This window comes from Oryctolagus cuniculus, chromosome 3 (genome assembly GCF_964237555.1).
Source record: "Oryctolagus cuniculus chromosome 3, mOryCun1.1, whole genome shotgun sequence".
Classification (NCBI taxonomy): Eukaryota; Metazoa; Chordata; class Mammalia; order Lagomorpha; family Leporidae; genus Oryctolagus; species Oryctolagus cuniculus.
In genome coordinates this window covers 135,108,230-135,134,831 of record NC_091434.1, presented here as the reverse complement: position 1 = coordinate 135,134,831, position 26,602 = coordinate 135,108,230, and the positions used below count along the sequence as shown (strand labels likewise).

Here is a 26,602-nt window from a genome sequence, read left to right as displayed (position 1 = left end):
CCCCCCATACCGTCCCTCCCACCCACAACCCTCCCCTTTCCCACTCCCTCTCCCCTTCCATTCACATCAAGATTCATTTTCGATTATCTTAATATACAGAAGATCAGCTTAGTATACCTTAAGTAAGGATTTCAACAGTTTTCTCCCACACAGAAACATAAAGTGAAAAATAATAGATGATTTTTTTTAAATGATGATGAAATCAGATCAGACCTATTGTCATGTTTAATCCCAGTGAGAGTCAAGTTGGGAACTGATAATTTCTTTTTTTTTTTTTTTTTTTTTTTTTACAGATCAGTTTAGTGTACATTAAGTAAAGATTCCAATCGTTTGCACCCCCATAGAAACACAAAGTGAAATATACTGTTTGAGTACTCATTATAGCATTAAGCCTCAATGTACAGCACATTAAGGACAGAGATCCTACATGAGGAGTAAGTGCACAGTGACTCCTGTTGTTGACTTTACAAATTGACACTCCTGTCTATGGCATCAGTAATCTCCCTATGCACCAGTCATGAGTTTCCAAGGCTATGGAAGCCCCTTGAGTTCTCCGACTCTTATCTTGTTTAGACAAGGTCATAGTCAAAGTGGAGGTTCTCTCCTCCCTTCAGAGAAAGGTACCTCCCTCTTTGAAGACCTGTTCTTTCCACTGGGATCTCACTCACAGAGATCTTTTTGCCAGAGTGTCTTGGCTTTCCATGCCTGAAATACTCTCATGGGCTTTTCAGCCAGATCCGAGTGCCTTTAGGGCTGATTCTGAGGCCAGAGTGCTATTTAGGACATCCGCCATTCTATGAGTCTGCTGAGTATCTTACTTCCCATGTTGGATCACTCTCCCCTTTATTTATTCTATCGGTTAGTGTTAGCAGATACTAGACTTGTTTATGTGCTCCCTTTGACTCTTAGTCCTTTCATTATGATCAATTGTGAACTGAAATTGATCACTTGGAATAGTGAGATGGCATTGGCACATGCCACCTTGATGGGATTGAATTGGAATCCCCTGGTATGTTTCTAACTCTACCATTTGGGGCAAGTCAGCTTGAGCATGTCCCAAATTATACATCTCTTCCCTCTCTTATTCCCACTCTTATGTTTAACAGGGATCACATTTCAGTTAATTTTCAACACTTAAGAATAACTGTGTGATAATTACAGAATTAAACCAGTCATATTAAGTAGAACAGACAAAAAAAAAATACTATGAGGGATAATGTATTAAGTTGTCCATTAGCAGTCAGGGCTATGCTGATCAAGTCACCGTTTCCCATAGTGTCCATTTCACTTCAACAGGTTTCCTTTTTGGTGTTCAGTCAGTTGTCACCGATCAGGGAGAACATATGGTATTTGTCCCTTTGGGACTGGCTTACTTCACTCAGCATGATGTGTTCCAGATTCCTCCATTTTGTTGCAAATGACTGGATTTCGTTGTTTCTTACTGCGGTATAGTATTCTAAAGAATACATATCCCATAATTTCTTTATCCAGTCTACCGTTGATGGGCATTTAGGTTGGTTCCAGGTCTTGGCTATTGTGAATTGTGCTGCAATAAACATTAGGGTGCAGACCGCTTTTTTTGTTTATCAATTTAAACTCCTTTGGGTAAATTCCAAGGAGTGGGATGGCTAGGTCGAACGGTAGGGTTATCTTCAGGTTTCTGAGGAATCTCCAGACTGACTTCCATAGTGGCTTGACCAGTTTGCATTCCCACCAACAGTGGGTTAGTGTCCCTTTTTCCCCACATCCTCGCCAGCATCTGTTGTTGGTAGATTTCTGTATGTGAGCCATTCTAACCGGGGTGAGGTGAAACCTCATTGTGCTTTTGATTTGCATTTCCCTGATTACTAGTGACCTTGAAATTATTAGGTATTTAGGACTAAAAAGGCAAGCCACAGAGTTGGAATATATATTTTCAAATATATTCTGCATAGTATATAGAATTCTTACAAATAAGCAAGAAAAAGGAAGATAACTAAGTAGAAAAACAAACAAAACACTTGAACAAACATCTCATAACGGCAGACAATATCCAAATAGTCATAAACATATGAAGTACATGAAAAGATAAGATACTTCAATCTAAGAAATTAAGGAAATTTAAATTGAAGTATTATTATACTGCATACCTGCCAGAGTGGTTGAAACTTAAAAGGTTGACGACACTGATTTTTTTTTTAAGATTTTATTTAATTATTTGAGAGGTATTTATAGACAGTGAGAGGGAGAGACAGAAAGAGAGGTCTTCCGTCTGCTGGTTCACTCCCCAAATGGCCACAATGGCCAGAGCTATGCCAATCCAAAGCCAGGAGCCAAGTGCTTTTTCCCAGTCTCCCATGCAGGTGCAGTGCAGGGGCCCAGGCACCTGGGCCATCTTGTACTGCTTTCCCAGGCCATAGCAGAGAGTGGGATTGGAAGAGGAGTAGCTGGGACTGGAACTGGCACCCATATGGCATGCCGGCGCCGCAGGTGGAGGATTAGCCTGCTGCACCACAGCACCGGCCCCAGACAACACTGATTTTGATGAGAATGTAGAGCGATGGAAACTCTCGTGCACTGATGAGGGGCGCGTAGAGATAACGACTTATTTGTGAGACTGCTTGGCAGTATCTAGGTGTGCCATTTGACTAGGAATTCTATACTTATGCTCAACAGAAAGGCATACATATATGCATCAAAAGATATATTCAAGAATAGTTATAGCAGTATTTGTCATAGCCCCCAAATTGGGAATAACTTAAATATCCATCAGGAACACAATAGATAAAATGTGACATATTTACACAAGGGAATACAATAAATCAATGAAAATGAATGACAGCTGCTTAATTAAACAGCATGGATACATCTCACAAACCTGACACTGACTAAAAAAATAAAATCCAGTTTCAAAAGAAGTTTATATCATATGACTGCTTCTGTACGCAATCCTGAGAAAAGCAGAGCTCATTCATGGGGATAGAAGTCAGAAAGGTAGTTTTCATCTTTGGAGGAAGAAGTATACTGACTAGGAGGAGTCTCAGAGCTAGCCCGAGCTGCTGTGATTATCCTAGTTCTTGACGTGTGCATTGGTAACACAGGCGAGTTCACTCTGGGGAGATAATTTACTAGGCAGTTTATCTGTTTGTGTTATGCAGAGATGAGGTCTTTTTTTGTTTTTTAGAGTAAATGTTTTGATTTGGGGCAACATCTTTTTGGGACACATGTGCTGCCAAATAGTGAGAGGGCTGTGTGTAGAATGTGCTTCTCATTTCCTTTCTCATCTCATTATTTACTTTTGCTTGGGAAATGGAAGCTTATTTATTTTCCTCTTTCATTACCAGAAATGTGGCAAGTCCAGATAAATGTTCTCTTCTTTTCTCTGCATTAATTTACCTTTCTGGAATGGATCCCAATCCACACCTCTGGATGTAAACAGAAAACCCACGGCAGAGTCAGGTGGCAAAATGAAAAGGCATGAAGCATCCTAGTTTCCTTCTATTTTTGTTTTAGAGTCAGGCTTTTCTGGGAGTCATGAAGAACAAAAATAACAAGAGCAGGACCACCAGTGCTTCAAGGCATTCCAGCTTGGGTAGAGAGAGCAGGGAGCAAGGGAAAATGCACAAAGGGTAACAAAGGATTCTGAGAGTTGGTTTCCCTGCGTGGCAACTGCAAACAGAAGTGAAACAGATTTTCATTCTTCCACGGTGGTTTTGTGACATATTTCACTTGCAATTTGTATTGGAAATAATCATATAGTGAGGCCTTTGCTACTGTTGTAACTTGGTTAATTCTCTCTTGTATGTAGCCTACAAGGGAAGAAGGCACAGGCGCAAGGAAGAGGAGACAAACCCAAAGAGAATGGGTAGAGAGGGAGGAATCATTTATATTACCATCATTTCTGCCTTTTTTGTATTTTTAAAACTTGTTTCTTTGGTTTCATTTTATGTTCTAGGAAAAAGTGTACCATCACTGTATCTCTTATTATTGCAATGCAGTTAACACATCTCTTCAATTTTGGATATGGCTAGGGTGGTCACACATCCAGTCTTATCTACTTGGTGGTCTGATTCAGTGTGGCCAATCAATTATATATTTCTCCTAGATCGACCTTTTTGACTTTGAACTTGGACTGAAGACCCTATGAGTTATTTTGCTAAATTAAGGAAGGAAGCTGTATTTTAATGCTGCCAAAGTCCTTTCCCAAGAGGCAGTATCCAGCTTAATTTAAAGAGAAAATGTTGAGATTTCTAACTGAATAGATCAATGGAAGTGTGTCCTTTCAGATAAACTTTGTGTGATTTGACTATATGCCTGTATATAAATCATATATACAAGGTTTGCACTACACACAGCTATTGATATTCACAGCAAAGGGAGGTAATTTCTGTATCAAATTTACATACACTTTGTAAGATAGTGAGTATTTTACAGAGTGAAGAAAGAAAAAGCATAAAATCAAATGGCAAATTGGAACAAGGCACTCCCAGAAGTCCAGTATTTCATTAATTTATGAGACTTCACTTATTGCTTACCTATTAACTTGTTTGATTCAGTAAATAATTTGAGTAACACATCTATAGCCTGATTCTTTTGAAAATATTGAGTGTTTTCATATGAGATTTTACTACTGTTACATGCATTTGCATTATTTACTCATTGATGTTTCATCCAAAATAAAAATAGAATGCATTCTGTATAACTGTGATTTATACAGAAACCCTAGTAATTACAACCATAACATATCTCCCTTCTCTAATAATTTTTATTTTCCTCATATTCTTTACTACTCAGAGGTAGAATTTTGCTTTTGGCTTTTGTTCAAAAAATATTGATTACCTACTGTGCTCATGTATAAGGGTAATTCAAAATGTTCATGAAAAATGGAATTTTAAGATCAGTTTGTTTTGGGGCTGGTGTTGTAGCATAGTGGATAAAACTGATGGCTATTATGCTGGTATCCCATATGGGTACCAATTTGAGTCCTGGCTGCTCTACTTCTGATCCAGCTCCCTGTTAATGTGCCTGAGAAAACAGTAGAAGATGGCTCAAGTCCTTGGGCTCATGCCACCCACGTAGGAGACCTGCAAGAAGCTCCTGGCTGCTGGCTTTGGACTGGCCCCAGATCCAGTCATTGGGGCCATTTGGGGAGTGAAGCAGCAGATGGAAGCGATCTTTCTCTGTCTCTTCCTCTCTCTCTCTGTCAGTAACTCTGCCTTTTAAATAAATAAATCTTTTTAAAAAAGGTAAGTTTATTTTGGTGCCAAACAATTCTGAAATCCATGAATAGTTTGCTTTTTCACAATACATATTGTCCATGGGCTTTTTGAAAACCACTTACATTCATGGATTTCAAAGAATTTTTGGCACCCAAATAAACATATCTTTAAATTCCATTTTTCCATGAATATTTTGAAGAAGGCTCTTAGGGTCTGTGAAAAATCCCATGAGGCATGCCTGGCCATTCTTTCAGGCATTGCCTGCTGCCATGCAGGAGGAAGGCAACAGCCCTGGCTGTTCTCCTTGGCTTGGACAATTTTTAAACCACTGCCTATGTTTGTCCTTTCCTTGTGGAGCTGACTGGCCTCCTTGCTCATAAAGGCTTTCCATGTTCCAGAAGTTCTGCAAAGCTTCATGGGAACAAGAGTCCTCCTTGTTTTATGCTGCTGCGAGGGGAGAAGCCTTCCTGCTTAACCCACACAAATACCATAACCCACATGCATTTATGCACATACACAGACTCAGCACTTTCCTTGTAAAAATAAAGTATGTAAACAGTATGTATTTGTGGTGCCCAAATATCGTTTATGTGTAGGAAAATCATGGTTATTATTTAAAGGCATGGCCTGATGTATACTGTTGTGACAGCGCAGGGTGCAGTTAGAGTCTTGCTTTTTACATACATAACACAAATCAAGCTCCGAACCAGAAGGGAGCAGTGACTGCAGTTTCAGTGAGACCACCTTATCCAATGTTTCCTCCTCTCCAACCAAATACACCTCCCAGGCCCAAGCCGAGACAGCCTCTGAAACTGTTTTCTCATGGACCTAGAGCAATTATAGCTCCGCTCTTTTGGTCTGACTCAGGTGAGGGCAAAGCAAGGTACAAGAAGGGCAAACTGTCTCAAAGAGAGCTTGAGACAGGAACCCCAGGAAAGGAAACCACAGAGAAGCCATGGCATGGATGAATCTAAAATGCATCCCGCTGCTTTTCCCATCTCTAGTAAGAGGTAGCCAGCCAGGGGCCAGGCAGGTCTGACTTCCTTACTGGCCATACCCTAACATCTTCAGGAAGCCTTGTTTGGGGCTGTGCCTGAAGCTCTTCTGCCAGTTTTCACCCCTTCTAGTTTCTTTATGATCCTTCTCCTGTGACACTTGTATTGGGAAAAGAACCCCTTTCCCTTCCAGTGACGATCCTGGCCATCCACTGTGAGAAATGGTGACATGAGGGATATCCACACCGAAAAGCCCTTGTCTGTACTTTTTGAGGCATGGTACCTAAGTGCATTCCACAGCAATCATACAAATTCCGTGTCCATTAGTAACAGCATGATAACACAGCCACATTTTTAGAAGAATTTACTATTCTTAATGTATGTGTATGTGAATATTTTGCAATTTGATTGATAAAGAATGTATATCTTTATGTTGAGGACGAGTTTTTTTAAAAGAATATTGACTGTGTAATTTATAAAATTTCAATTATTTGCTTACTTATAAGACACAGGGTCATGTACATTTTAGCCCTAACGATATTCTTCTTTTAATGACTTTTCCTCTCTTTCTCCCTCCTTCTCTACCTTCCTTCCTTCTTTCATTACTTCTTTTTCTTCCTTTTACCCCCTTCCTTTCCCTTCCCTTCCTCCCTCCTGTCCCCCCGTAAATAGATTTCATTAGAAATGCTTCTTTTAAATAATATTTTAAAATAGTGTTTTTGAATTGAAAAGATATACTGTTGACTTTAATTTACAATTTGAAGTGTGTGCTTGTCCTTTTTATAAGATTTATTTATTTATTTGAAAGACAGTTACAGAGAGAGGGAGGAGACACACATCCCCCCGCCCCCCCACAGATCTTCTACTTGCTGATTCATTCCCCAGGTTGCCACTGTGGCCAGCACTGAGGCCAAAGAAAGCCAGGAGGTTCATCCAGGTCTCCCATGTGGTTGGCAGGTGCTCAAATGCTTGGACCATCTTTCATTGCTTTCTTGGGGCATTAGCAGGAAGATGGATTGGAAGTGGAGCAATTGGGACATGAACTGCAGGCAGCAGCTTTTTCCACTACACCACAGCACTGGCCCTTGTCCATCTTAAGAAGCAAGTTGTTTTTTCAAGGAAGAGATGGAAACTTAACTGTGAGTTTAGCTTTTTGTCTTTTTAAGTTCCTGGTTTTCTGTTCTATAGATCTAACAGTTCTTATGGTCAAGAGATGCATTTTTCCCTTTCTTGTCTTCCTGCTTTGATATTTGCTGAGTTAATATACTACCTGGATTCAACAGCAGCTGCATTGATGCAGCAGCTGAAAGCAGTATCGTTTACACCCTGGAGTAAGATACCTAAGACACAGAGATGTAGTGCCACTTGTGAACTTCTCTGTTTTAGCAGCCACCATGGGCTACTGTTTTCCAAATTTACCCATCTTATGAATCAGGGAATTCAGGAAAATTCTGAAATATTCTGAGATTTCCTAAACACAAGTGGGCTAAGAGGTTCCCCCCTACCTTGCTTTTTAGCCTGAGATAATTGGGGAGTCACTTGCAGTTGCCAGAAAGAATGCAAAGTGATCCCCTGTTCCTGCACACAGTCCCTCCCCAACTCAACCTCTGGTGTAATGATAGCACACTCATTACCCATCTAATCCAATGACTTCTTTCAGAGTCCTCCAAGTTCACATGTGAATGTGTGAGTGTGCCTGTTGTCCAATGCAGGCTGGCAGGTCATAACTGTCTGGCACAGTGGCAGACTTTTCTCTCTTCTGCAAAGGAGAAACTCTTGGCACTGTTGATCTTTGATAGTTCATAACAATTAATGGTGACTTATTTTTGCAGTGATACAGAGCTCACACTAAAACTCTTACTCCCAGTCACTTACAGGAGCAAGCTTAGCATGGATTAAGTAGCAAAATCAGGGCTTGGTCCCAACCCAAACTGTCTGACTTCTTGCATTATAGCACTCTTCCAAACTTGTTAGAATATAACAATTGTCTGGCAGCAGTGCCTCTCCTGCTTCTTTGTCTATGCCTGTGGAGACGGGGATATTGTTTCATTACAGATACAGATCTTGTTTCTATAGTTTTAGGGTGGCACCTGGGATCCTTCATTTCTCACAAGTTTGTAGATAACATTGATGCTTCCTGGTCTACCAACAAAAATCTCATTCACTTGCTAAAATCTCAGGTTTGTAGGGCTTTGTCCCAAGATTGTAGTTCAACAGGGCTGAGTGGAGTCAGGGAATTTTTATATTTTTATCTAATATTTAAGGCAATTTTTAGGATAAATTATATCTGTTAAGTTCTGAATATTTCTCGTATTGCCTCTGTCCAAAGTTTCCCATGCCTCCTCATTCCTTTTCAACTGAAAATTATTACTTAGCTAATGTTGGGATGTGAAGATTGGGTGCACTCAACTTTTTAAAATTATCAGCATTTTATTTCACCAGGCTTGGTTTTTGTCTTTTGAAGGCCAAAAATGTGGAAGGAGAATCAGACTCTTGCTGAAAGTTTAGTTCCACTCATAAGAGCTTTAAGGTATTAAAATAATTTCAGTGCTATTCCATTTGACACATAGAGATTTTATCAGTGCTTTCAAAAGCCTTCCCCAACCTGTATAGAACAGCTCTTTTTCTGATCTAAATAAATAACACATTGGATTTGCAACCAGAATTTCTTATCATCTCTGAATTTACTCTTCTCAGACCCAGATAAAGAGCAGTGCTTAATCCCCGAAAGATCTAGACAGTTATGGGAGCTGGTCGTGTTGATAAAAGAGAATCATGGCCAGAGTGGAATGGCTGGGTTCAACTGTGAGTGCTGAGGCTGTATAAATCATCAAATAACATGGGAATTGGAAAATATCATTAGAAGCCACTTGTGCGAACCCCTGATGTTTTAAATTAGCCATGAAATGTGGCTTGCTTTGTAATATTTTGGAGCTTTTAAAAACCTCAGCTTTTAAATCAAACTTTTCCTCTTTGGCAGCAAACAGCAGGCCTTCAAAATAATGTGCAACCCTTTGCTTTGTTAGTGATCCCTTTCAATCACCTCCGAGGGGGAGGAAAACACAATTAATCCCCATTTTATGGATGAGGGGACTGAGGTATTAAGATGGCTCAGGGCCCTGGTTTAGCCAACACTTGCATTGTTTAGTCTCAGTCCAAAGCCCTCGTCTTTACTTACACCAGGGTGCCGGCTCTTATTATTTTGGCTTATCCTGATAAAGCACATGAGCTGCATTTTCCAAAGTTGACTTAAACCACTTATTGAACAACTAGGGTGAATTGAGCAGGTTGCTTCCTCACATTTATGAATGAAGCTGTTTTCGGGGGCCCTAATTTTATTTTTCTATTGGTCTTTTTATCTTTTGTTCATGACTGCGGAGAAATTTACTTTAGTCATTGTCAACAACCAAGTAGAGGGGAGAGGATGTTGTGATTCTTTTTTTTAACTTTTATTTAATAAATATGAATTTCAAAAGTACGACTTTGGGATTCTAGCGGTTTTTCCCCCCATAACCTCCCTCCTACCCGCAGACCATCCCAGCTCCTACTCTCTCTCCCATCCCATTCTTCATGAAGATTCATTTTTAATTAGAAGATGTTGTGATTCTTACGCAAGTTTGTGTCTGCATATGTCACATGATGACCGGCCAATCCCCAAATACTTTGTTCTTCAGAAAAATAAACACCTAACTTTGGTGTTTCACACTTTTTGGGAATACTTTTTTAGATATAGATATTTTAGAAAAATCTCCCCTCCAATTCCATTTTTTTTTTTTTTTTTTTTTTTTTTTTTTTTAGTAAACAGATCTTCAAAGATGAGGCGCTGATGCTCTCAGAAAGCTGCAGAGGCTCGCTCAGGACAGGCGCAGGTGCTGAGCTCACTTCCGATGGTCGAGGCAGCACCTGCAGGTAACAGTGCTCATTCACTCCCTCCCTGCGCTCCACACGTGTTTCGCTGGCTTACTAGTTGGCGTAGTTGCTTCGCAAAGTGTGATGCCCTGCCCGTTGACATCGGAATCACCTGGAGTTCCTGATTACAAGAAGGGTATGATCAGTGTACTTGGAAAGTCACTGAAAGAGAATTTGCAGGGCCTTCTTGGAATCTGTTCTTTGACGAGTTCTCCAGGCGATTTTCATGCTTACTGAAATCTGAGGGTAAGAGGTTTGATTTGTTCCTCTCATAGAAGCTAATCTTCTACTCATGGAAACCATTTGAGACAGTAACTCTGAGATTGCTATTTCTCTACCAAGTGAATTTCTCACTGTAAGTTTTCAATTACCTTCTTACTAAAATAGCTTCTCCCTAGCAAAACTGTTTGAACAGCATAAGTGATTCCGGCTGCAAGCTGGCTGGGGTTTCTCAAACCTTCTCACCTCACATTGTGACCCAGGTGGGTGGATGCCATTAAAAGAAATTCTGCTACTCAGGTTAAACACCTGGGACTATTCTTAGATTTATTCCTTCTTCTGGAGTTTCAGGCAGTGGCTAATGGTGACGGAACACCTGTGTTTGTTGTGGAGGCTGCAGCAATTTTTCTTGGAGAGGCAATTTGCTCGCACTCCCCACGTCGTGATAACCTTCTTATTCAAGTGCAAAATCTGGCCTCTCCTTTAAATTGCGTCAGCATTTTAGTGACTGTGGTGCATTAGCTGCACAGTAGCCTGAGCGAATGGTGGGAATGGTGGCATGAAATGCAAAGGGTCAGTCACCAGTCTCCCTTACTTCTCTGCTCTGCCTTCCATCCTGCACATTCTGGCTTGAAAGCCTGGAATCCCAAGGAAACCCATAAGAAGATTGAAAGGAGAGGGGAAGAGATGGAAAATTATTTAAAAGATAAGAACAGAAAGGAAAAAAAGGAGGGAGAAGGAGAGAGCGCACAGGGTATAAGTTTGGATGAGACAGCATCATCCCGCCAATGATGGGAGAGGTGATTCTGCTACAGAGCAAGGGAGTGTCTTACTGGTATTTCAAGGAATTAAATAAGTAAGCAACTAAATAGATCACAAAAATCATCACTAGTTTTCTCATAGCCAAAAGGGATGTAATATCCACCTGGCCCTTGCAGAGTGTCATGTGTTATTCATGTGCACCTGTACTTGGTGGAGTTAAAGAGCATCACTGGGATGGGCAGGGTCATGCTCCGCTTGCAGGCACCAGTGAACTGAAGGCGGTTGTGGGAGGAATGCACAAGGTGGCTGAGAAATCTCAAAAGTTTTTTCAGTTCATCACAAAAGACTCTGAACCATAAATAAGAATGCCCCTGCTACTGGGAATGGTCAGGCACGGAACTCTATCTGCTTTCTTTGTTTGCTAATCACTGTGAAAGTAAACTTGCACGCAGAGTCATGAAAGTTTAAAAGTAGCAACAACACATGGGCAATCGCTCTGCCGAAATGAAAACGCCTGGACCGTGTCTCATTTTATTGATTCTATCCTCGAAAGTATTCTATCAGAGGATAAATGAGTACAGATATTTATCAAGGTTTTAGCAGAAATCAATGTGAACATATTTACTGGCTGAATTTAATTTTTAAGAGGAAAGAACAGTTCTACACTGAAAACGCCAAAGCGTAGATTTATTTGTATGCAGGAAAGCACAGCTGGAGAGGAAGGGTGTTTGGAGGTTCAATCAGCCAGAGCGGTCGCTGGAGGGAGCTCTAACTTCATTGCAAATCCAGAATCCAACTCTCCCTTTGTTCTTAAATGTTACCTACAGCCGATGACTCCCCCTGCATAAAAATCAACCATAAATATGCAACTGTCCAGAAAAGGAAAAAACAAAAAAGTTTTTTCAGGGGTACGGTATCTTAGGCCGTATATGCTTACAAATAAAGGATGGGATCACTGTTTAAACCAGTCAGAAACGCAGTATAATATACAGGGAGACTCTCAATATCCCTTTTGCAAGAAAAAAATACTTCCAAAAATAATGCTTTGCAGCTGCTCCCCGCCTCCACCCAAGGAGAACAGGGCAGACTCCCAAGGATCGTGACAGCTGAGGTCAGTGCGGCACTTTGTGATGAAGATGTGGATCTGTTGTGCATGGAATTGGCAGCACGAGCTCTTGTGTGCTCCGTGGCAGCTCTTAGGGACTCCGTAAAGAGGTGTGGCTGAGGTCTTGGCCCATCCTTTGCAATATCGAGACTGTGTCTGTGTCAGGCTAGCTTTGCAAAGGGCACTTCAGTTGTTCAGGGCACCATGGAACCTGGGAGCCTGGATGCCTGCTTGCGGATGGCTTCCCAACTAAACATGAGACTTTGGGCCTTCTTTTTTCTGTTTCCGGTGACGTGGCTATATGACAGAATGGAACTGTATGATTTCTGACATCTCTTCCAGACTCACAAGCTATGGGTGATCAAGTTAAACTTTCTTAATTTGCTTTTTCATTATTGACTATGGTGCATATTCATGGGGATTGTCATTTAGAGTTCACCTCGTTCATTAAGAAACACACACACATAAGCTGAGTCTAACTTCAAAAAGCTCACGCAGCATTTCTAAGTGTTTTCCTACACGTTCCACCAGGTACCCATTTCCTTTCTCTTCTGTTGCCTACCTTTTAAAGTTGACTCCAGCTAAGAAGCAAATGTGTGGTAGCATTCTGGACAGTGATTCTCCAGCAGGCTGAATCTGCTCAGGATTGGGATAAGGATGGTAGAAAAGGTGTTTATTAGCCGGACTACAGCGCTGGGTTTTTAGGCTGAGTTTTGTTGAGCTAAAGTGTTCTCCAAAACCAGCTACATAACTTATAGGGCCCAATGCAGCATGAAAAGATAAGGCCCCCATTTTCACACAGTGTCAGCAGAGCTTTAAGCCAAGCACAGAGCTCCTCTGAGCATGGGGGACCCACACAGCTGAGTGCACAGGTCACGTACCCAAGGGGCTGGTTTTATCTGCAGCTGCAGGGACCTTGGGTTCAATTGTTGGGCACAAAGGATTGATTTTGATTCTGAAAGTATTATCCACAAAAAAAAAAAAACTAAAATAAATATAAATCAAGCTACTCCTGCCAGCTTATTTTTTTTTTTTTTTAATAGGTGAGAAGTAGGTTCAACAAAGAAGCTGCCATTGTGCTTGGGCCAAATCCTTGGAAGGCTAATTAGGTAAATAGTTTTGCAAAGACCTCTGTGGAAAAGGGAGGTGTTGAAATTGTGTGATAACTTTGTACCAATTAAGATTTTTCCATCTGAAAAGGTGTAGTGGTTGCTTCCAAACAGTTTCAAGGAATTAGAAAGCCAGCTGGAGATACAAACAGTGGCTCAAAGACTGATAAGAGATATCCTGGAGGGAGTGCCAGTGTGTGTCCAGATGCTTTTAAAAGACTGGAGGCATTTGGTTTACTTCTATTGACAGCCTTGAAATCACTAAAAATCAAGTATGCAGTAGTTCTGCTATATAATTTCTTGGCGCTTTTTCAAAAACTTCATTTTTATCTGATTTTCAGTTAAGATATTACTCCAGTGAGGGAAGGGGGGAACGTTGCTTTGGAAATGAGTGCGCCACTCTGTATTTTGTGGCTTCAAACCAACCTGGAATTTCTTTTCTCCCCTCTTCCCCATCAATAGTCATTATTCTGCATGGATTGACTTTGCTATAGTTTTCCTTGGCATTCAATTTTATTGGAGCTTATAGCTTCATGTACTTGTGTGAGTGTTTTAGAGAGTGTCTTTTGATGGGTGTCAGCTGAAATCTGGGACAAAACAATTTACAGCTGTGACTTAGGCAACCTCATTGTTTCAGTGAGGAGCCTTCCTTGCCCTTGGTTTGGTGTCCTAGGAAGCTTTGCTCTTGGCCAGCTATAAGCAGGTGCCCCACCTCTGCCTCTTCCTTGGGTCCTGGGTCTCCTATTCCTCTCTGTGTTACCCTCTCACCTGCACAGAAGCTGAGATCATTAAGACGTTCAAGTTCCCCATATCTTATCCCAGTCTTCTTTCTCTTGCCAATCTGCTGAACTAAGTCTTGTTGGTTTTCCTATTAGTGGACTGATTGTGTCCATCTAAGCATTATGGTTGCTTTTCCTTCCAGTTTGTTGTTGCAGGACATTTGAAATCCAATGGATATCTGAGATATAGAATTTACGTCATTGGAAAAGGAAGAGAGAGAGTTGGCTTGGGTAAGGAGTGATACATGGTGGCCTTAAAGTAATAATGTTATTTACTTTTTTTTTTTTTAAATTTTTTTTGACAGGCAGAGTGGAGAGTGAGAGACAGAGAGACAGAGAGACAGAGAGAAAGGTCTTCCTTTTGCCGTTGGTTCACCCTCCAATGGCTGCCACGGTCGCTGCACTGCGGCCGGTGCACCGCGCTGATCTGATGGCAGGAGCCAGGTGCTTCTCTTGGTCTCCCATGGGGTGCAGGGCCCAAGCACTTGGGCCATCCTCCACTGCACTCCCTGGCCACAGCAGAGAGCTGGCCTGGAAGAGTGGCAACCGGGACAGAATCCGGTGCCCCGACTGGGACTAGAACCCGGTGTGCCGGCGCCACAAGGCGGAGGATTAGCCTAGTGAGCCGTGGCGCCGGCCGTTATTTACTTTTAGAAGCAAAATCAATCCTGCTTCTTGGACATTACTTTTATTCTTTTGAGGATAAGGGCCATGTTGGCTGATTAAGGATAATTTGGAGAAAAAATTTAGGATCTGAAGATAGGCTTTAATTACATACCCTGTTTACAATAGAAGTAAATCGAATGTAAATGTCCCAATAGCATGGTCCACATGGCTAATGCTCTCGGGAAAAACTTAAAATGAATGTATTCTGTACCAAAGTCTATTAGTCATTTCTTTAACAAACCCTCTTGGGTAGAACCCCTTTAGCCTATATTTCCTGGTTCTGCCATAGTTTCTAGTGTCGTGACAAAGTCCCTAACAACACTGTGAAATACAATCTATAAAAGCACTTTCACCTAGAATTTTGGAATAAAAAGTTATGTGATATGGTAGGAAAAACACCCTGGTAATTATAGCTTAGCATAGTAATGCAGAGGATGCAGCTGACAATGAAATTGTCTCAATCATTGTGATTATTACCACAGTATTAGAAGTCATTAATTGCCTAATTTTAGGTGATTTTATCCAGGCAAGAATCGTATTTTTAAATTATGCAAATGATGCCATCAAATGAGTTCTGAAAGGTGGTGAGGAATGGCTTGGCTCCTATCACAGGCACTCCCCTGAGGCACTCTACAAAAGTGTTTCACTTACAGTCAAGATCTACACGGCTGTATAAGGAAACAATGATTTCTATTCACGGATTTGTTTTAAAGTTGTGATTTTGAAATAATTTTAAATGCAGGGAATTTGCAAAGTTCATACTAAGAATTCCCATATATACTTCACACAGCTTCTCCTAAAGCTAACATCTTACATAAATGCAGTGCAGTGATCAAAACTAAGATATTAATGTGGCATTGGCATAATGCTATTCACTAAAATGCAGATGGTATCTGAATTCCAACAGTTTTTCCATTAATGTCCTTTTCTGTGTCACAGAATCCAATTGCGAATCCCATATTGCATTCAGTTGTCATGTCTACTTAGTCTCCTCTGATCTGTGAAGGTTTCTGAGACTTTCCTTGTCTTTCATCATCAGGATCATATTTTATTAGGTTTTATTCCTTTGAGTTTGAATCACAGTGAAAGAATGGCAAACCCCTAACATTTGGGAATTTTAAAGAGAAAATTATATCTTCTTTGAAATATTTCAAATTATTAGCTCATTCTTTGCTCACTTTAAATATACGCATTTAAAGTATTGAATTAAGCTTGAAAGGATTTAAAGGCTTTAAAAATATTTTTGGAATAAAAAGCTTTTTTCCTTGAACATTGGGTGTTCCTTTGTAATGACCTGTCTAGAGCAGTTGCTTAAATACAAAATAAAACTCTTATGAGTGGCTTTGGATATATAATTTAGAAGAATTTTTACAAGAAAAATAGAAAGAAATCCGATATTATGGCATAAATCTATTCGACCATTTTGCTCTTTTAAGTAACAGAATCAATTTCAAAGTTGTGTAGTTAAATTCTCTTGGTAAACATATGTATGTATAGTCTATGTTGCTAATTAAGTTTAAATTCCTTAAACACGGTTTATAATCTTGGTATATATATCTGTATATAGGTTTGCATATAAGTATATATAACATGCAGTGTATATATATATTATATGTATATATTATATGTGTATATATAATATATATTATATATTATGTATATATGATATATGTGTATATATATACACACAGCTTTTTATAAATTTCTATAGCATTTGTGGAATATTTTGCCAAGAAGACATAAAAGTGTATTTTTTTTTTGACAGGCAGAGTTAGACAGAAAGAGAGAGACAGAGAGAAAGGTCTTCCTTCTGTTGGTTCACCCCGCAAATGGCTGCTACGGCTGGCACGCTGCACCGATCCTAAGTCAGGAGCCAGGTGCTTCCTCCTGGTCTGCCACGCGGGTGCCTTCCCAGGCCACAGCAGAGAGCTGGACTGGAAGAGGAGCAACCGGGACAGAACTGGCGTCCCAACCGGGACTAGAACCTGGGGTGCTGGTGCCGCAGGCAGAGGATTAGCCTAGTGAGCCGCGGCTTTAATAAGAGCTATTTCACGTACGATAGATAGCCTCCTTCATTAGCTACCAGTATAAAAGGAAGTCAGAATTCTTTAAAATCAAAATCAATATGACTTGCACCCCAGTCTCACCATTTAAAATATATGTTCTCTTTCCATCCCATGGCAGCCTTTGTGGCGCATTCCCAATCCCCAAGGACACACTCAGCCCATCCACACTCACCTTCACGGAATCTGGAGCCCAGGTAGGCCCCCTTGAGTCTGAAGAGTGCACTGCTGTCATCTTAAGCAGTCTGCTTTGAAAGATGCAGCACTCACAACAAGAATGCCTCTGCCCCTGAAGCATCATCCTAAGGGCACCTCCAGCTCCCTCTAGAAGGAAGACCATGCAGGAGAACCTTCACTACCATGCAGGGTCACTCTTCTGTCCGCTGGTTTTCTCTGTCTACTGACACCACTGACCACTGAGGTGGCTAAATAAAGTCTGTGTAAGTGCAGGAGGGTAGTAGAGTTTATTGTGTGTTTACTGTGATCACCTACACTGCCATGTTTTTGAGTTTCGGGTTTCATTATGTGTTCTGTCCTTATACCTAACTAGAGTATTGGCATCACAAAGCTATATAGATGAATACGGATTTTCGCAGTCAAGGATGGGGCCCAGCGGGAGAAAAATCTGGACTTGTTGGACATGGTTAACTTTTTCATGACAAATCTTAACTTCTTTTGGTCTCTTTTTCTTATCTGGAAGGGAGGAGTTTGTATTACTTCAGTTTTTGATCTTAAAGATGCAGATAATTGGTGACATAAATCTTGCATTAAATCTGCAGGCTGCCCCACTGTGAGCTGGGTTGTGCTGGCCACCACCCAGGAGGTGAGAGCTCTTTTTCTGTAAAGGTATTCTGCAGTCCGTTGGAGGGAGAGAGCAAGTCTCGAAATGGAGAGGGTCTTCAAGTCTACTTCAGCAGTGTTCCAGATTTTCTATATAGGAATAGCCAAGGAAAACGGTCTTACTAGAATGTAGGGAAGAAGGGAATGAGAGTTAACTTGGTGCTTCCCCTCCTCCCTTTCATTTGCTCTCCCCTGGTCCCTCTGTCCTCTCTTCCTCTTCCTCCCTATCTCCTCCTTCTGTCATTGCGTGTTAATTTGAGGTGATTTGGAGAAAAGATCCTGAGGCTTTTAAAGGAACAGAAACTCCCATCAAAAGACTCCTTGGTAATCTCAAAGGACAAGCAATCTCTATATTCCTACTTTATACACCGAAGTAGTCACTGAATGTCTCTCCATCTCAAAAGGCTTTGTGCAGATAAGTCCATGATTTTTGGTTGGAGTATATATGAAACTGGAATGTAGAACTCTTGTCTGTATTGTTCCTTGCTGTGTTTTGAATACCTACAAGTGTGCATTGTCTATAATATTGACTGGAATGACGATTGGAACTTTATAGACCCTAACTTTGCATAGTAGAGTAGACAGACTCAAAAGTTCCCCACATTTTGAGAGCTTTTGGAAATCTGCTCTTATATAACTTTTATTTGTACACACATTTAAATGGCTTTGCCTTCTATTCTTTTTGGCAGTAGAAGTTTCTTCCCCCTGCAAAGTCTAGCGATCAGGCAATGAGGTAAAACTTGAATTCTGCCTCACCCTCCTGCACCATTACTGGCTAATCGAGTTTTATGCAAAGGATATATCTCCTCATTGCTGTATTGAATTTTTAGAATTGCTTCGTCAGTGTAGTTGTTAGGCTGCGAAAAGTTCTGTTTGTAGAGTTGGTGATTGGGTAACATATTTTAAGTGAAGTCATAAAGAGTCCATGAATAAAAAGAGCAGAAAAGAAGGATAGAGATGGAATCTAACTATGTTAAATGCAATTTTAGCTTTTTCTCTGATAACAGACTTCTCTGCCTTTGTGGTTTTTTTTTTTTTTTGTCTTCCCTGCATTTGAGTGAGGGACATGAAAGACTGAGCTACTTTTAAGAAAAGGCTTTCTTGTTTTCTTATTCATTTCCCCCTTCTCTTAATTTTTTTTGTTTTTGGTTTTGGTTTTTGATTCGTATAGGCATTCTTTTTCCAAAGGCTGATGTCCCCAAGTAAATACTACATGGTACTTTCTTCTTATAGGATTTGAGTCAATGAAGGAGAAATTTATACTCAGCCTTCCTGCCTTTTTGCTGCTCATTTGCATAAATGTGCAATTTATGTAAGGGGTGATGTACTGTATTAAGAAATTCTGAGACAGCTGCCAGGGCCATCTTGCAGGGAAGCTGTGCTCAACCTGAAATTTAATTTAAATATTTCATTTCATTACCATAGATTACAACACTGGTAGTAAACTCTCCCTTCTCTGGAATCAGCAGTAATCCAATCCATGAAAATTCAATTGCAGTGCCACTCTTAGTCTACAAATTTTGTGACTAAAAGCAGGGAACTGCAAACTTTGTGATGGAGATTGCCTGAAAGAACACTTGGCTTTTTACTTAGAAGAATCTTATTCCCAGGAATTCAGATAATATCATTCAATTCAATTAGCTAAAGAACTGTGTTTAGTGATGTTCTCTTGCTACGTTACCAGACATAAAAGCGAGTCAACTAACATCGTAAAATCTTCAAAATCGGCCATTTCTGTGGAGTTGCTATAATTAACAGCTGATTTTGCCTCACCACGGGCCTTGCTTCCGATGGTTAGTTGCACCAACCTCATTGAAACCAATGGTGTGTGGTGGTGATTAATGACTAAACACAAAAGAAGATCCTTCATTCTTAATGATGATTATAGAAAATTTTCTATGAAAATACTATTCCCAGAAATGCTTGTATTGTTATTAGCTAAGTGTGTAGGCATTATTAGAATCACAAAAATATTCAGACTCTGCAAAAATATATTATGATTTCCCTAGTAGGATAAAAGTCATTGTTATTGTTTGTTGATGAATGCCTTAGAGCTCTGAGTGGGGGGAGTGTGGATTTTCCATTCCCTTGCCTCTTCCTGGTTACATAGAAATTTTAGAAAATGCTTTTGGAAATAATACTTTAACCCCAAAGAGTAATTCTGGTCAAAGGAGGCATTGTTTGAAGCTGTTGGTCTTTGTATCTAGTTGCTAATAGTTCAAAGACTGCATAGCTGATGTACCATTTGTCCATCAATAAACTAAATGCGTGCATGTATACACACATGCTGACACCCCTGCTCACTCTCATATATAAGCACAGTGAAAATGATATCTTTTTTAAGAAAAAAAATTATTTCTCCCCACTGAAATGACAAGAGGCTAAACTATATGTCTTACTCTTTGGAGGGTTGATAGGAAACATTATCATCTTCATCCTGGACCCTGAGATTTCCATAAGTCTCCTCTTACCTGGGTTTGAAGAGAGAATGGACTAATGGATTCAGTATTCAGCCTGGGGAACAAACACACTCAGCATAGACATGTTGCTAATCTGTGTGCTTAGATTTTTCAGTCTGATGGATCACACGAGAGTTTTCATGCATGGAAAGCAAATTCCATCTCTGTCTTATTGGCAGTGGACTCTCTACATATTCATGACATTGAAATACCAATGTAAATTCATCTCACTGCTTCTGAGTTTGGGCATGTATTCTGCTGACTGTTCGTGCTAAGTCTGGAAAGGACTTGCCATTGGCATTGTTTTAAATTCTGTTTTTTTAATTACCTTTACTGCCATATAATTTTGAAATTTATGAGTCATGTTCAAATGAGTTATAAGTGACTAGAATTATGAAGTAATAAAAATAAATGAAAACTGTTTCATATTTTAATTTGTTCTTAGAGATTAAAGAAAATAAGAATGTGCCACAAGGACCATAGCTTGAAAAGAGGAAAATTTTCTGCTATAGAGTGTTATTTTTTCCCCCAATTGAGAGGTGTATTGGCTCTCAGAAGGCTCAAGAGTTATGGCACCGTGTTTGACTAGTCTTGTCTTCATTGAGAGGGCTTACTCTATGTGCCTCCTATATACATGAGCAATGTTTCACTGAGAATGAGTGAGAATCAATGAAGACTACAGACATGGAAGTGCCAGGGTACTTCAAGAACTTTGCAGGAAAATGGAAGTAAAGCCAAATCTATTTTGGAATAAAAATTGTGAAAACCATCTATGGCCTTTTCATGATACACTTTTCCATGCCTTTTTGTGATAGACTTTTTGATGATCTCTTGTATCTGTGTGAACTGGTCCTCCAAGAATATTCTGTTTCCTGCTCTTAAGAACGCCATGATTTATAATGAAAAAGAAATACACACATATAAACCATAGCATCATTAGTTCACTGTGTTCAAAAGTGCTCGAGTCTTAAGGAGAGTAAATACCAATGGGACTAAAAGGGGAATAAATAGTAAAAGGAGAGATTTTTGTGGTCTGGTGTTAGTCAGAAGATACTCTTGAGAAAGTTCAGCCCTATTCTGGTTCTGGAAATTTTTTTTTTAGGGAAAGGAGGATAAAAGGATATTTCAGATGTTCAGTACCCTTGAAGAGGTAATAATTTGTCAAGCTGAAGAATAGTGTGGAGGTTTTCTTGATAAAAATGAAGATGAACTTAATGAATAGCAGGAGATTAGTGATGATAAAATAGTAATGACAATGAACCAATATTTCCTGAATGTTTCTATGGTCCAAAGCATTGTGCTAAGTGCATTGCATGGATTATTTTATGGAATCTGTTAAGATTGTCAGGAACATATTAGAAGACTTTGCATCTATTCTTGAGCCCCTTGGCAATAAGAATGAACATAAGTTTTAAAATATTCAGTGATTTGATTTGGATGAGTTGATATCGGATGGAGGAAAGTCAAGAACAGCAGCTGTTGAGGTTACAGTGAAAATCTGGCTGTTAATGAATTGAACCACTCTGTATGAAAATGGTGGATTTATCCAGTGGTGTGCTGATAATTGTTAAATAATGATCTCTCTTAGGACTGGAGAGTGAGGAGCACCGATCTTAGAATTTGTCACTTTCTGTGTGTAAGTGCTTTCATGATGGCTGAATTCAAGCTACCCATGTGAAATCAGCTGCTCGCAAAATTCATGAATGTTTAAGAGTTGGCTCTCACATGCCAGTATGAACAACTCCAGATCACCACCAGATTAATCCCATACGCAGAGAAACTGAAGAAGAATTGTGGTGGAATGAGAAGACCATGTCAAGATGGCCACTGGCAAGCGAGGAGTGGCTTTGGAAACCCCCTGGAGTGGCTTTGGAAACCCCCTGGGAAACCACCTGGCAACAGAGCCTGCCTGGCAACAGGCTGTGATTGGATGGCTTCAGATACTGCCTGGCAACAGCTTGTGATTGGTTAGAGCATAAACCAACCCTTGACCGGATTGGCTGCCTTGTCTATTTAAGCCACTATACCAACTGAAATAAATGAGTCTGTGGGCTGCTTGCCTTTGGCCTGCTTTCACCCGACTCCCGGGGTCTGTGTGGTGACTCCGCGCCTCTTGCCCCCACCATGCTCCTCCTCTCAGAACGAATCCACAGCAACATCTGGTGCCCAACGTGGGGCTCGAACCCATGACCCTGAGATTAAGAGTCTCATGCTCTACCAACTGAGCTAGCCGGGCAAGCCAAAAGTAAATGGAGGAGCCGAGAAGCGGCGTTACGCTTCTGGGTGGTGTGTGCCTAACCTGGGGCCACTTAGACTGAGGACAAGGACAAGGAAAGGGGCGTAGGAGGGGGTTCTGTGCTCACCCTCACAGAACTGAACAACACACAAAACACTGAGGGGCCTACTTGCAGAAATCAAGGGGGTACCTCGCCGAGTCCGACATGCTGTCTCTCTCTCAGTCACGTTGGCACCAGATGTTGAGGTTGATTCGTTCTGAGAGGAGTAGCGTGGTGGGGGCAAGAGGCGCGGAGTCACCACACAGACCCCGGGAGTTGGGTGAAAGCAGGCCAAAGGCAAGCAGCCCACAGACTCATTTATTTCAGTTGGTACAGTGGCTTAAATAGCCAAGGCAGCCAATCTGGTCAAGGGGTGGTTTATGCCCTAACCAATCACAGCCTGTTGCCAGGCAGTATCTGAAGCTATCCAATCACAGCCTGTTGCCAGGCAGGCTGTGTTGCCAGGTGGTTTCCCAGGGGGTTTCCAAAGCCACTCCTGAGTAACTGATCCTCGCTTGCCAGCAGCCTTCTTGGCACGGTCTTCACATTCCACCACGTTGGGATCTTCACTGGGTGTGGATGGGATGACCTTGTGTGGGTTATTGCCTTGAGGTCATCCGTGTTTATCCCACAAGTATTTGGGGGGACTTTGATTGTTGGGCTCTGTGGGATAGAAGAATATTTCAAAATTTACCTCCCATTTACAACTTGGGGAATGAGATCCTTGACATTATTAGCATGTGGGAGGGTAGCTCTAGCTTTGCCTAACAGCAACAGTGATATAGAATTTGGTGCCAGTGGCTCCCTCAGCAAATCTTTGAATTGACTTGTTCAGAGGAGGAAGTGTTTTGTCAGTGCACTATGTTTGGGACAATGAGAAGGGGGATGTGGTACAGGAACCTGAATCCACTTAAGGATTGAGCCTCAGCCATTAGAATAGAGATGCATGAGGCTGATAGGAATTTTCACTGAAGGGCCCCATAAAATATGACATGAAAAACTAGTGTCATTTATTTCTCCAAGTGGAAGGGTATTACGTAGATCAGAGAAAGAGTGCATTCTTTCCACGGATGGTATTCTGAGAGTTTCAGAGATGAGAAACTCTTCCCAGGGATTCCTAGAGCTGCTTAGAGGCACTGGGGAAACTCTCGACCAAGATGAAGTCCCGACATTTGCAGGTATAAGTGGACTTTGAATGTTAATTATGAGGCTGTGCATCCATAATCTTCTGAACTCTGGACAATTTAGGACAGGGAGAAGTGAGCAGAAACCTAGCTATGTTGTTCCTGGATTGATGAGAATGAGAAAAATACACCCTGCAATGCAGCAAAAAATAGAAGGCTTCACCTTAGTGTGAAAACCAGGCTTAAATAAAATTAATGTGTGGTATCAACTATACTTCTTTCTTTGGAGAGGAGATGTAAGTAATCTAAGTGAGGAAGAGAGAAGGAAGGAAATCAAATACTGGTAAAGCCCTTCAGAAGACGCATAGTCAGAACATTCTAACTGTAATCAGGGTGTTTTGCTAGTATACCATTGGTGAGGGTGTGCCATAGATAAATTCAGTTTCCCATAAGTGTTCTTTTTTTTTTTTTAAAAAAACAAAGATTTGTTTACTTATTTGAAAGGCAGAGAGAGAGAGAGAGAGAGAGAGAGAGAGAATCTTCCATCTACTGGTTCACAATTCACATGGCTGCAATGGCAAAGGCTGGGGCAGGCTGAAGCCAGGAGCTAGGAGCCAGGAGCTTCTTCTGGGTTTCCCATGTAGGTGCATGGGCTCAAGTACTTGGGCTATCCTCTGATGTTTTTCCAGGTGTATTAGTAGGAAGCTGGATTGGAAGTGGAGCAGCTGGAACTCAAACCAGTGCCCATATGGGATGCCAAGCAGTACAGGCGGAGGCTTAACCTTCTATGCCACAGCACCAGCCCCTTCCATTATGTGTCTTAAGGACACCTTTTTCCATGCTATGCTCATCTGCTCCCTAGTTTACAGATCAAAATGGGCTTCTAAACTCATCTACCCTTAACCAACCATCTTGGTAATCATGTTGGGCAACAGGTATACCATGCCAGTACTGAAGAGCCCATGCACCAGGAAGAGAATACTGTCTTACCTGTGATGGCTCTGAAGATTTCAGCACGTCTTCTGTCCCCACTGATGTTTTGATGGCAGGTGGTTCTGTTACGTGATTGCAGTAAGGATGACTTAGTTACCATATTCCTCTGAAGGGAGTCACTTACCATGTTTTTCCTTCTTCTTGTCTGAGTACTATTCAGAGCAAAGGGGTTACGTCTTCCTTCTTTTTATCGTCACGAGCAGTTTGAGAAGACCAATGTAGAGTTTTTCTAACTGCTCCAATCCCAGACCCTACTGCAGCCAACCTTCCTTCCTGTTGCTTCCAGGCAGTCAACTTGCCAATATTTGGTTAACAAGTTTACTTGAAAATTTGTATTTCCTTTTTAATCTTTTGCTATAAAAGTGGGACTTACACACTTACACATACATACACACACACACACACACACAGAGTTAAGGAAGCGCTTAGGATACATTATCTCTATAAATATTACTTCTGAAACCTAAGATCTCAGGCCTCTGAAGTAAAGTATTATAATTATCAGTATAGGAAAGAATAAAATTTTAGCATGTATATATTTCATGTGTAGATTTATTACTTTAACATCTTCACACTTCATTTCTTTCAGAAGTTTTTATTTGCATTCATGCTCAACTTCACAGCTCTTTACAGGAAATAAATTCCTTTGTTGTGTATGTGCAGATAGATAGATAGATAGATAACTCAATTTTCCACCTCTATTCCATGAAGTTGTCTTACTTTGTGCATTATGGATCAATGGCTCACTGGCTCCTTCCTGCACAAATCAAACTTTAAATTTGTGGTATTTTCACCTTATTTATAACTTTTAACAAGTCAAAATATTTGTATCACTGCATTAAATCTAAAACTAATAAAGTCTTTTGCATATGCCTTGATTTCCTTATTTTCAATGATTCCATCTCTTGTATTCAAGGGGCTTCCTTTTCTCAGAGTATATACATCCTCAGGTCTCTCCTATCCACAAACTTTCTTTTATCTTGTTCTTGAAAGCATTTGCCACATTTGTCCATTTCTCCTTTGCTTTTGTAAACCTAAGTTCTTGTAAAAATAGTCTTCACAGCTTCATTGTCACTATTTTTCTGTTTTTTTTCCCCTATTCCCTCATTTTTTTTACAATTATTTCTGCTCCCATCACATAACCCTCCAAAAAACCCTGTTGTAAATTATAAAGAACTTGTAAAAACCAGTCTATATGTATATATATAGTCTCCACTGTCTTGATTCCAGAGCTGTAGGATTTGATGCTATGGACAATCCTCTTTCTGAAATTCTCTTCTCACTGGCTTCTGCAAATGGAATTGGTCTCAGCTCCCTTCCTACTTCTCTGATCATGACTTCTTAGAGTTCCTTCTTAGTCTCCCATATTTTCAGCGGGATCAGTTCTTTGTCCTCTTTTCCCCCTCTTTGTACACTTAGTTAAACACATGTTTCATTTATTTAAATGAATGCTTTTTGAGCACTCACCTCTGCAACTTACGTGAGTACTAAGCATGCCTTAGGGAGACTCTGTGATCCTGTTTGAAAGACACAGAAAATTATTTTGTTCAAAGCGACTTTCAAAGAGAGCTTGAGGACCTTTCATGATGTGTGAAATCTCCACCATTCTTACTGCTGTTGACTCAGGAATTTATGATCCTTATTGAAACACAAATATACAAATATATGTATATATTCTCTGTTAGGCTTCACACATTAAGTCAGATCCACCTTAAGTCAGAGCAGGAAAAAAAAATAGTCAAGTTATCTAACAGAGTGTGGACCCAGAGGCATGAAATACAGGACAGGTACATTTTAATGAGGTAAGGGAGAGGAGCGAGGGAGCAATAGCTAATCTCAGCACTCTTTGGAAAAAGTAAACCAGCGGTTTGCCCCTGTGAGTTCCCTAGGCAAAATTTCCAAGGGCTGGTTATGGAAGTGACTAAATTAGAAAGCCAGAAAATAAATATGATAAATAAATTCCCTTGACTGAATACGCTCAGCATTTTGAAAACAAGAGTTCTTTGCAGAGCACATATTCCCACCGCTGTTTTTTTTTCTTTTCTTTTTCCTTTCCTTTTTTTCCCACTCTTAATAGTTCTCAGCAAATGAATCTGAGTCACAAA

General features: G+C 40.5%; 1 non-coding gene across 1 annotated transcript; it reads right to left on the bottom strand.

The window, feature by feature from the left end:
• Positions 1-22,267: 22,267 nt before the first annotated feature.
• On the bottom strand, positions 22,268-22,340 carry TRNAK-CUU (transfer RNA lysine (anticodon CUU)). Its single transcript has one exon. It is a non-coding gene; the product is annotated as a tRNA-Lys (tRNA).
• Positions 22,341-26,602: the final 4,262 nt, after the last annotated feature.